Source organism: Pinus tabuliformis, chromosome 6, assembly GCF_031772625.1.
Source record: "Pinus tabuliformis cultivar Carrire ecotype Pingquan chromosome 6, CPIR1, whole genome shotgun sequence".
NCBI classification, from domain to species: Eukaryota; Viridiplantae; Streptophyta; class Pinopsida; order Pinales; family Pinaceae; genus Pinus; species Pinus tabuliformis.
This window is the reverse complement of record NC_142292.1, coordinates 256,490,992-256,503,824: the sequence shown is the minus strand read 5'-3', so window position 1 is coordinate 256,503,824 and position 12,833 is coordinate 256,490,992.

Here is a 12,833-nt window from a genome sequence, read left to right as displayed (position 1 = left end):
TATAACTTAAAATATTTTATTTAACATTACACTCATGACAATTTTTTTAATATTTATTTTAGTTATTTTAATTATAAGTTATATTTCTTTTTTCATCTACACTAAAATATTTAACATTATTATTAATTATTTTTAATTAAATATATAAGATTTTAGAAAATATTATCATCAATATATTTAAAAAACCATTATTCTAAAAATCCAAATGCAAATAAAAAACCTATTCCACAGACTTCTAAATTATGCATTCTTGAGAAATCCATAAAATATATCTCACACATTAATATTAGTATGTTCTTTGTTGTTTTTATTTTTTGCTTTATACTATAACAATGTTTAATAACATCTATTAATATGTTCTTTGTTGTTTTATTTTTTGGTTTATACTATAACAATGTTTAACAACATCTAATTCTTAAGAATAAATTTATGGATTACATACTAACCGTATTAACGATTTAATATCCGTTATTTTGTTTATAAGAGGACCAAGTTGATGAAAAGGAAAAAAATTAAGTATAATATCCATTATTGTTTTGTTTATAAGAGGACCACGTTGATGAAAAGAACGAAAATTAAGTATAATATTCATTATTTTGTTTATAAGAGGATCGGGTTGATAAAAAGAAAAAATAGTAATATTTAATTTTAATTTTAACTTTGAATGTAATTTTTAGTTTCATGTGCTAGTATAAATGTGTTATAAATTGGTTGTGCTTTTGTTTTTTAAATTGATTGGAAGGGAAATATGTAATTTGTTTATTTAAAAGTTTAAATATCTATTTTGGATTGATAAAATTATATATTTTAAATATTTTTATTACATGTTCTAGTTGCAATATGGCTATATAAAGATGCTGAAACCTGTTTTATGCTTTAAAAATAACAACGTTATCGAACCAAAATAACAATTTTGGTCATGATTTCCCAGGCAAATCATAGTCCAAATCATTAACATAGAGATTAAAATAATTATAACTTAACTTTTTAGCTTCACTTCTCTTCACCAGATAGAAAATAATAAATTCACATAAATGAAATTGAAATAATTTCTCTGACTACAGATGGCATGAATGGTATTTCTATCTTCCTTTGTACATTGCTCTGCATGTGTAAACTTCTTCGCATAGGAGGTGAAATAGATATTGATTTGATAATATGGATGTTGTATGGATTCCATTTCTGAAGTGAAATGTCACAAATTGATCTTTCCTCTTAGAAATGAATTATGCTTATTTTTCGATTTAAAGATAATGAGTTTAAGGTGATAAAAGTATGTTTAAATTTGATCAAATTTGTACTACAAACTCGTTGAATGAAAATCAAATTTAATGTTAAATTTATTTAGTATAATTTATTAAATAATATTTAAATTTGATATTTATTGCTATAAATATTTTTTTTAGTGATATTAAAATTATAATTTTTTTTTTTTTAAATCAATCTAAAAATTGCTTTCGTAAATTATAGGATAAAGAATCGATTGTCAAAATAGGAATTATAAATTTGTATATTTAATCATAATCTCAATGTTTTAAATATGATGGAGTGAATAGAAAATGAATATCATTATATCATTAACAAATTATACAAATTAAACAACTATTACAACTATTATGAAAATGCAAGGGAAAATGAGCTCATTTTCATGTGATCCAATTTCTTTGCTATGTACTTTATTGTATTTGCATCTAGTAACTTTTTTGAATAATAGTTTTATATAAGCTCTACTTTTATCTATTAGTATTTATAAAAATTAATTCATATTAATATATTATAAAAATCTAACTATGTCTATGATTTTGATTTTATTAGTGATTTAATGACTCATCAATATGCCAATAACTTCCATATTCCTTATGAATATTGTTCCACATCTATTTAAGAAATTTGTTAGGGTGTTTCTCCTAATAATGTTCTTATCTTTATTAGGATGAACATATCTTACCATTCATTTTGATATATCCTTTTTGAAAGCATGATGTTATTATCACTCACACCATGATTCACATCTATTTAATGACATTTTTCTATTAAATGTGTTTATAGTTGTGTATGCATTACTGTTTAAACAATGTGGATGACGTAAGTGCAACACATAATTTCTTGTGAAACCATATTCCTTATGAATATTGTTCCACATCCATTTAAGAAATTTGTTAGGGTGTTTCTCCTAATAATGTTCTTATCTTTATTAGGATGAACATATCTTATTTTGATATATCCTTTTTGAAAGCATGATGTTATTATCACTCACACCATGATTCACATCTATTTAATGACATTTTTCTATTAAATGTGTTTATAATTGTGTATGCATTAGTGTTTAAACAATGTGGATGATGTAAGTGCAACACATAATTTCTTGTGAAATATGGATGGACGCTTATGAAAGTTTTCAATGTCTTTGGAAAACTAAATATCTCCAGCTCATGACATTTTAAGAGAAGGAATACTTTTAACACAAATAGAAAAAATAACTATTAAAATTTTTCTGTTAACCATTCAAATTGTGCCTTAAAAATATTATATATGAATGATGAAATAATTCATCTATTTTTCCTTTTATTTAACAAAAAAAAAATAATGAACCACTAAGTATTATTTTTTCCTCAAAAATTCTCTTTTCAGTGTGTATACCACACGGTCATATGGAAAAAACAAATACTTCATAAGTTGATATGCTAATTCATAACATGCCAATGATATCAATTTGTTGTTTGAGAAGAGAAAACATTAACATCATTATTCCAAACCACTCAAGGTAATCCATTAAAACCCATTAAAGTAATAAATTTATAAATTTAAAAAAATACAATTATTAATTTCTTTATTGAATTTTGATATCATAAATAAATTTTATAAAAATATTTTATCGTTATTTTTTCCTCTTTTCTCATCTTTTTCTCATCTTATTCTCTTTAATAAATTATCTTCTTATCTTATTCTCCCTAATAATTTTTTTGTAAAGGAAAATTGTATATATATATTTTTAATTTTATAGAATTTTTAATTAAAAAAATCGTAATATTATATTATTATTTTTATCAATTAACATATTGATATTGATATTGATGGTAATAAATTAAAAATATTATTTTTTAACTTTAATATCAAAACATATAAAATATTATTTATTTCATTTTTATGATAGAATTTTAAAAATAAACAATATATTTATAAAAAAATTAGTTTATCATTTTGTAATTAAATTAACAATTGGACCAACTTTGTACTCATTAGCATGGACATTAGAAGATTTGAACCAAAAATTTTATGATACATAATAAGTTATTATATCATAACACAACAATTTAACAATCACCAATTAAATTATCCTAAAAATTATATTATCCTTTAATTTTAATATTAAGTTATATAATATTTTTTAAACAAATTTTATATTATATTATATTTTTTATTAAATTTATTATATTTCATAATAGAGTTAGAATACAATAATTAATTAAAAATCAACTAATATTATTATAAAATATAAAAATAATAAATATGTTTCTATACATAAAAATAATGAAGTATGTAAATAAATCTAAATATAAATAAAACTATATTTATGAAATCATATATCAACTAGGGAAAAGGAAAAAATGTAAACTAAGAAGAATAGGTTAGAGCTCTCCTTCTCTAGATTTATATATTCAATGGCAGTTTTCTATAAACACTTTACATATATATATATATAATTTTAATTTTATTTTAATTTTCAAATTTATTTTATGGTGTGTTGTTTGTTTGTGATAGCTTAATTGATAATGGTAGTGGAAAGGAAGTGTGACTAAATGGGAAGTCTTGGATTCAAATTTTGTATTATCCCGTTATATCTGGGTGAGAAGTTAGACATAATGAAAATACAGTCTTACCAAGCTTAAAAAAGATGTAATATAGTATGTTAGTTTATTAATAGACACATTTGAATTATTTGTATAAAAAGTTGATAAATTTGTCTTAATTTATGTAAAGTTTAATTGATTATAAGATTAAATTTGTTTTAGTATTTGAAATAAAAATTATATAAAATTTAATGGGTTGTAAGATAAAATTTGTTTTACTAATTTATTTATATATATATATCTATATCTATCTATCTATCTATCTATATATTTAGATAGATATATAGATATATAGATAGATAAATAGATAGATAAGTTAAACAATAAATTTTAAAATGTGTAAATTAAATAATTTTTTATAGCTTTTATAATTTAGTAAAACAGAGAATTAAAACAATTTCATATTTATTCACTGAATTAAAATGTGAATAAAAATTTTTATAATTTTGAACCTAAAATGCTTTACCAAATAATTTACACTTAAAAGATTTTTTAAAACCCTTACTAATATAACTAACTAATTTTAAAATAATATAATACCTTTTATGAAATGAAATGAGTAAAATAATTTTGTCTTTAAGAATATATTATTAAATAATTTATCTTCTAGGCTTTTACAAATGAAAAAATAGCTAGTTTGTTTACATACAATTATTTTAACTACAAATTACCTAATTTTTAACCTCATACTGATTTTACGTCTGTCCAGCTGTGGCTGAAGAGCTAGAGGCCATTTCGATGTCAATTTTTTAGCATTAAAATCATTTTAATTATCCTTCGATCTTGGAGCTTATTTTTCACATTATCTTTGTCCAGGACTGCTATTATGTACCTGATTTGCTATTTCCGCTAATATTTTATTAGCAGTTTGTTGTGCTTCTCCAAGGATTTGTAATCGAATTTTATTCCTGCATCTTATGGTGCCTTTCTTAATGGAATTATGGTTTGATCATTTTAAATGGCATTTACAATTTTCACTACGCTAACATTTTTCACCGGTTGACAAGATCTGCCACTTCCCTTTCTCGTCTGGTGGCAGCAGAAATGAGAGAGGGAGGTTGCTAGTATGAACGCATGGTTAAATATTTTTCTGATAATTTCTGTGATAGAAGGCTATATCCCAGTAGATTATTGGGTGAGAAAATGATTGCCGCATCTAGATTGCTCTCATCAGTGAAAAGGTCTCAAGTTCCATTCAGTACGGTATATCGTTGGGAATTTGCTTTCTGTTTTTCAACTTTGTATGGAGTATACCATTGCATGGCCAAAGTCCCTAAAGAAGCCACACTAGGCAATTCTGATTATATGTACATTTTACAGGAGGGGATTGCCACAAATGGACTTTATATAGTTTGTGTTCCTTCAACAGTTGTTTGAGAATCGCTGATTCAGGTTGCTGATGGGTCAAATTTAAGAGTATCAAGAACTTGTATCTACTTTCTTGGCGTGGGTATTAATTAGATATTTTCTAAAGTAGGTAGTTCATTTTTCCATGATATTTGAGCCAGTAACTCTATCGACAGAAATGAAGTGAGATATCTCCCATAAATAAATAAACACATAGTGGAAATCTCCTCTATTCTCGGATATATTTAATAGATTATTTCTTTTTTCATTTTTCATAGTATCGTGATTATTTCTCGGTCATTTTTCATATGTGTTTTTCGTAACCTGGATTACAAATGTTTTCTTTCCTATGAGATTCTAATTAGATTTCACACTTTTTAGAAGAGAAGATCCATCCCCATTTTAGTTCAATAACCTTAATTAATTTTGAATGTTATTAGATATTAAATAACTGCTATAATAAAAGATTTTAGTAATTTGAATTTGGAATGTTATGAGATATTAAATAATTGCTATAATAAAAAATGTGAGAGTAAATTAACAATTATTTAATTCGAAACAAAATTATTGACAACTAACTAAATACGGAAAGATAGATAAAGACATGAAAAAATGAGCTAGTATAAAGACATGAAAAAATGAGCTAGTAAATACAACAATCCAGAAAATAGTAAGTTAATTTCATGGCACTTGAATGTTTTAACTAAAAAAAGTAACATTGAGAAATTTTTTTATCTCATTTACACAATAGTTTATTAGTCAATAGTAATAAATCTATGAATGCACACATAAATGAGACTACTTAAGATTATTCTAAAGGAAAATCACAATGTATACCCAAATCAAAATTCCAGTAGTATCCTTCCAAATAAAAAATGCACTAGCTTTCTAGATCCCATCTACAAGGATTTCCAAAAAATTAGAAGACCTTATTATTAGGAGTTTTACTACATTCATAGACTACATAGTAACTACTTCTTGGGACTTTTGGATTTTGGCAGTTATTACATTTTATATTCTTATTATTTTAAGAGACAACTAAGTAAAATAACTAGTAACACTACTAGAAAATGAATTTGGTAGTTATTACAATATAATTAGATCCTCAACTACAATCCCCACTACATGATGACTATAGATTAGCCATATCTTCTAATGTGATGAAACCATCTTAATCCTACTATGAAGCAACCCTTCCATAATGACATGGTATTCTACTATGAATCAACCCTTCCATAATGACATGGTATTCTAATGTGTGCTGGGAGAGAGCTTGTGCATTCTTCTTCAACGAAACCATGAAGGAATTTCAAATTGTTTGTTGCTTAGAGAGTTCCACAATGCGTTCATTGAGATTGACTTTGGTCAGTTTGTCGATGAACCCACTACAAGAGGAGCTTGTGCATTCTTCTTCAACGAAACCATGAAGGAATTTCAAATTGTTTGTTGCTTAGAGAGTTCCACAATGCGTTCATTGAGATTGACTTTGGTCACCCACTACAAGAGAACTCTCTAGCATTTGTCATTTCTTCCAGTTTTCTATTCACTTCATCTAACCTTGCTTTTCCCTAGGTTGTAATAGCCGGCAATCTATTCATCCTAATTAAGTTTTCAATAAGAAATAATTTTGTTCATACTAAGCCACATACTTGGAGATGTTCCTTTTTATTTTTTCTTGAGTCTTCAAGCAGTTATTGACCACAATGGATACATATATCAATTCATTATTGATCCAAGTAAATTCTTGTGGGGCTTATGGATGTTCCTTTGACCACTGCTCCAGCTAACCCACAAAATTTTGTACCCCTTAGAGTTTGGTACCTTTATCCTTAGCATATTCCCATTGTGGTAGCAACTAAGTGGAAATCTTTTGTAATTGTTGGAGGCATGGGTAAACTTGTTTGACCATGGCCTTGTAAGACTCATGCACTCTGTTGGGTAGCTTAATTGTGGATTAAATTACTTACATTAAATCATCAATCCAAGGTTTGTGAGCCTGCTAAGTACACTTTCACTATATATGCTAGGAAGACAAGATTTAATTGAAAAGAAATTAATCTAACTACAAGATGAAAATTAAACTTATTTATGACAAGATCTTAATAAAGATACACACTTTCTATCATAGAGGCCTAGATCAAATTAAATGAATTCAAAGTAAACTATGCTAATATAATATCTTCAAAACCTATTTTATTGAAAAAGGAATTGAAAATTATTCTATTGAACAGGAAATAAAATCTATTCTATTAGAGTTGAAATGCAAGTTTATTCTATGATCTTTTCAAATGAAATTTAAACTATTGAACTTGAAAGCAAATTTAGTCTATGAAATTTTGAAGCAATTTTATTCTAAAATTGTTCTATGAAACTTGAAAACAAATCTAATCAAAGAGACTCGAAAGGAAATCTAACTATCAAACTGAAAATAGAGCTATTACAAAAGCCTTGAAATTGAAACTATTCTAAAAAATAGTGATTGAAAAGAGCTGAACTTTTGACAGGATCTTAAGTGCAAAATCCTTCCGATATTACTAATGTGTGTATTCAGAATGAGAAATAGTCATGATATATCAAACATAAATTAATAAAAGGAAACATTTAAATTTGAGACAAAGCAGAGAATAAAATTCAAAGTTGACATGGAAAGAACCAAATGAAGATAAGTGAAATTCTAATTTAAAAGATAGAGCATTAAAATAAAAACAAAATATCTAATTGAAGTGAATAACTAAAGGGAATGAAATTTAATCTAATTTCTTAATTTAATCTAATTTCAAAATAAAAGAAATTAAATGGAAACAATGAAAGATAACCATACTATATCTCACACATCCTCAATGACCCTCTTGGTTCATGATATGTTTTAAGAAATCATATCACAAGACTTTGAATCGCTAACACGATCACAAATTCGCCATGAACAAAAGCTAGTATTACTTGAAATTTAAAAACAGGGTTTACAATAGGAAATTATAATAACCAGAATGTTGAGCTTAATTAGATTGTCTTTTACTTCCAAAAAGAAGTATTTATATTGTCTTTCAAATTAGGATTAACAACTTTAAGAAACTAATGCTGAGAAATGAGTATTAAGTTTAAAATCTAAGTTTTTAAATCAAAACAAGAATTTCACTCTCATGATTTGCTATTGAAGGAGAAAATCATGACAGAGCTCTTTGTTAACACATCAGCAGCTGAAATCATAGTCTTCCAGATATTTCTCGCTTGACATTTATAGAGTTATGATTTGCTATTGAAGGAGAAAATCATGACAGAGGTCTTTGATAACACATCAGCAGCTGAAATCATAGTCTTCCAGATCTTTGTCGCTTGACATTTTCCACACTCGCTTGATGATAGAGTTATTTCCTTAACATTCTGCACAAAACTAGTATTCCATAGCCATGTTGAATTCAAGTTTGACCATTGAGATTCACTCATCCAGTGAGATTCCAGCTATGACCAGTGGGTGGATTTCCATGTAATCAACATTTGGACACTGCTGTGTCCTGGTTATCCTATAACACATGCGAACCTGTAGAACTTAGGATTTGGCTACAAAAATTCAGGTAAGCTATATAAAGTGCGTAATTCGTTAGCAATAGCATAGTTTAAACCAATTTCATAAATAAACATAGATTTGAGCTATTGATGGATAATTATCTTTCTATTGACATTTGCATGACCTAGATGACCTTTTGATTTATAAATGAGATGGAATGAAGTGAAAATGTGTAACAAAAAGGGGTGAAAAGGAAAAATGGATTTCCAAAAGGAGCACAATGAGAGGTTCAACGCACTTCATAAGCACAAGAACTATAATACTCCATTTTAGTTCCTTATTATTTATAGTTGGGTTATCAACCTTGAATAACTTTACGTGCTAATTAATTTCTATGATATGGTCATCTTTTAGCTTCATCTGTTTGAGAATGTTTTTCACATTTTTCTCATGACTTTAGAGAATGTTGTGCCTACTAAGGACATAGAAAGTGGATTTTTCCTAGTGTTCTAGATAATGGACCTTTCATATGTGGCTCACACAGGAGGAAAACGAGGAATTGATATGTTTTTCTCCTTGTGCTCCACTATCTTATTTATAGTGTGATCAAAACTTTTTTCTTATTGGTTGGTGTAACACCTATGTCTGGGACTAGTAAGTGGCCTCCTGTGATGATAAGGGTTATTGGTTGAACTGGGCCAATTTCCATTGAAATTTTGTCCCAAATATTGTTCATATGCTTCTTATTAGGACTTAATAGCTTCTTTGTTAGATATGACATATGTTTATTGTTGTTGTTTTCTCTTTTCTTCTTTATTCATTTATATTTATTTCTAATTCTTTCTTCCTCATTGTGCTTTCTTCCTATTTCTTTTTAACCTCAAGTTTTGGAGATATCATGGCTACTTCATCTTGCTTTAGCTTCTTATCCTATGCTACTCAAGTTGCTTCATGCTAGGAAGCCTACTTCTAGGTAGGGGCTTCTCTCTAAGCTTGGGCTCTCTCCTTTTTCATTTGAGAAGGGCTAAAACCTATGCTGAAAATGGTCATTGAGAAATTTAAGGATTTTTTGTTTCTCTTCCTTAGACCATGTCTTTAATTACTAGTCTCACCCATAATTGCATGGCTTGCAAATGATTTTTCACTATAGAGCTCAAATCAAATCTGTATAATATCGGATCATCAAAATATGATAGTGTTGGCGTGTCAAATTCTACATCGGATTATTTTATGTCCTTAAGCCAGTAGTAGCTCAAGTGTAATGACATGTGTGGCCAAGGAGCCTTCTTTTTCTGTCACAACACTCCATCTATCAATATGTAAACTTGATATGTTATTTCCTACAATATTTCTTGATTAATTACAATATTGGGTAGTATGTGACGAGGCTTGCTTACTCCACATATTCTTAGATATGTACCATCATGATAAAAAAAAACAATCACCAACTGTGGAATTCAATTTCCTATCCCTTTCTGACATGCATAAATTAGATACATTAAACAATATTTCATTGAGTGAGACCAAGAAGTCCTAGTAGATTTTCGTGTATTACTAGATTTAATAAGACTCCCATCGGACTTTACACTAAATGTGAGTTGAAATCTCTTGAAATATCTATTTCCAACCCGTTGTTGGGAATGCATACTTTACACAAACAATATCCAAGAGGTATAAGTATGAAGAATTGAGGTTGTTTCCATTCAATTGGATTATGAGCTTTCTTAATGTTTTATTTCAAGGAGAGGAAGAGAGAGGATATCAAACTTATTCAAAGTTTTTCCTTCAATCGCTACAGAGTACATTGATGCAACCCACTCTTCATCGAAAGTATCTGCATTGGATTAACTATATAGCCTGCATAAAATGGCAACCACCAACTAAAAGGGAGTCCTCAAAATATTTGTTGGTACTCCTTCTCTGGATGGGACCTAAAGCTTCCTTTTTTGACCAGATGTGTTTCATAATTCTTTGGGTAGGATCTTGAAATGTTCTAACAAATCCTCATCCAAGGTTATTTCTTCCTTAATGCTTATATGGAATTTATTCTATAGGAACAAAGTATTTTTTATCCACATCACTCCATAAAACCTAGGTATATATGTAACCCAAAAATGACACAGATTCAAACACGATTAGAGAAAAAGGGAGTGATAGTGGGTGCACCTTAGCTTGGAAGGTAGATGCTTGAAGCCCTAGTTGGTTGGAATTATTGAGATCATGTGCCTTAGACACCTTTAACTTGTAACCTACAAACAAACAACAGAAACAATTAGAAATTTCTTGTTGTAAACAACATTAGCATTGTTACAAAATATAACCCAAAAACATGTGCTCACAATTGCGTGAATAACATATGTAAGTTGGTGGCAGGGAGTTTGATTTCTCCTTAAATTAATTGAAGCTTGCAATGTTGTGTTCCTTGGGGTCCTTTTCCCTAGCTCCTCTCACCACATATCATAATCAATCTTCCCTACTCATTGATGGCTTATCTCAAGGAGAACTAGGTTCTAATTCTAGTAACATCTACCTATCTCTTACTTCTCTCCCTGTACTCCATGGAGAGCATTTATCTTACATATGATTTTTAAGAATGATTAGTTATATATAAACACTTTTGATGTGGTGGTTTCATACTTATATTTTAATTCTGATCACTTTTTACCTTTTCAACCCACTGTCCACACATTTTTTCAACCCTAGTTGCTTTAACAATATTTTTGTAAGGTGTTGGAGTATTGAAATTCCTTTTGTTAGGCTATCTGGGAATTTTAACTCTCATTTCTAGTGTACTAAGTGCTATGAAAAGGAAAAAATGAGTTTTTGGAGGCTTTCCATGGAGTTTTTCTTTCCTTCTAGGATTCATTATGAGATGCTTCCTTGGTAGACCCAAGGGGGTACCATTTTGAGCTATAACAGGTTCCCCATATTGTATAAAGTAAGAAGAAAAACGATGGCTAAAATAAATTACAATAACCTTAGTGAGACGACGAGCTAACATGAGCCAAGGATGATGCACACCTATAAGAAAAATTCATAGTTAGATACATATCATATACATCCCCGAGGTAGGCATACCCATACTCCATACCAAAGGAATAGAGCATGGCCACCCACACAATATATTGTGAATCCTTATCGTTAAGAATTGATCATAAGATAATTTGGGTCTTTGTCACGATATATATGAGGGACTATAGATACTGATAAGAGTGCTCAAATGTGTTCCTTAAAGTACATAATAAATTCTCCAACATAGCTTAGGGGAGGAAATATACTTGAGGGAGGTAGCCCCAAATCTTGAGCTCTTCGACTCATACTAGTGGTATGACCTATTATATGCAATTCAATGAGTAGATGTTGGCATGATAATCTTTGATTGCCACACATTGGGAGATCTATTAATAAACACAAGGGATACTAACAATGGTGAAAATGGTTCCCCATGTACCTAGCACAATCGATCGAGTGTGAATGAATGAGATGATGTTGAGCACTCATAGAATTAATCAAAATAGGCCAATGATAAATACCCACTAGTAATTACAAGGAATCATGTTGTTGACTACAACCTTCAAGGTACCACATTGTTTCTTGATCTACATATTAGAAAAGGTGTTGATTTTGATGGGAAGAGATCCATCATGTGAGGGCCTTGATGTATCCCTTATCATTTGACATGAAAATGACACCAATATGAGGTCATTAATAATAGAAGATAATGAACTGATGCACAACTAACATAATGATTGTCAACAGAAGAGGAAAAATGGTATTATAGATGTTTGAATCTGACTAGGAAATTCCTTGAACATATAACAAAATGACATAAATGTGGAATTGGTAACTCAGACTAAATAACACCATTAAGACACAATAGAAACACAAAGATTCATCACTATACCCTAAGTACTGGAAGGGTAGCTAATTGAGTGAAATACTAACTCAATAAAAAATTGACTCAACTCATGTTGATGGTTTGGTCCCAAAGCTAGGTGAGACCAACTATAAGACATTGAATCAAACAAGTGCCATGTTCAAGGGTGACTAATGGAAACCATAATAAAATGAATTCAATAAGAATCCCCCCCTTTCCCATTTTTGTGTAGAAGATCCCCTTCATATTTTAA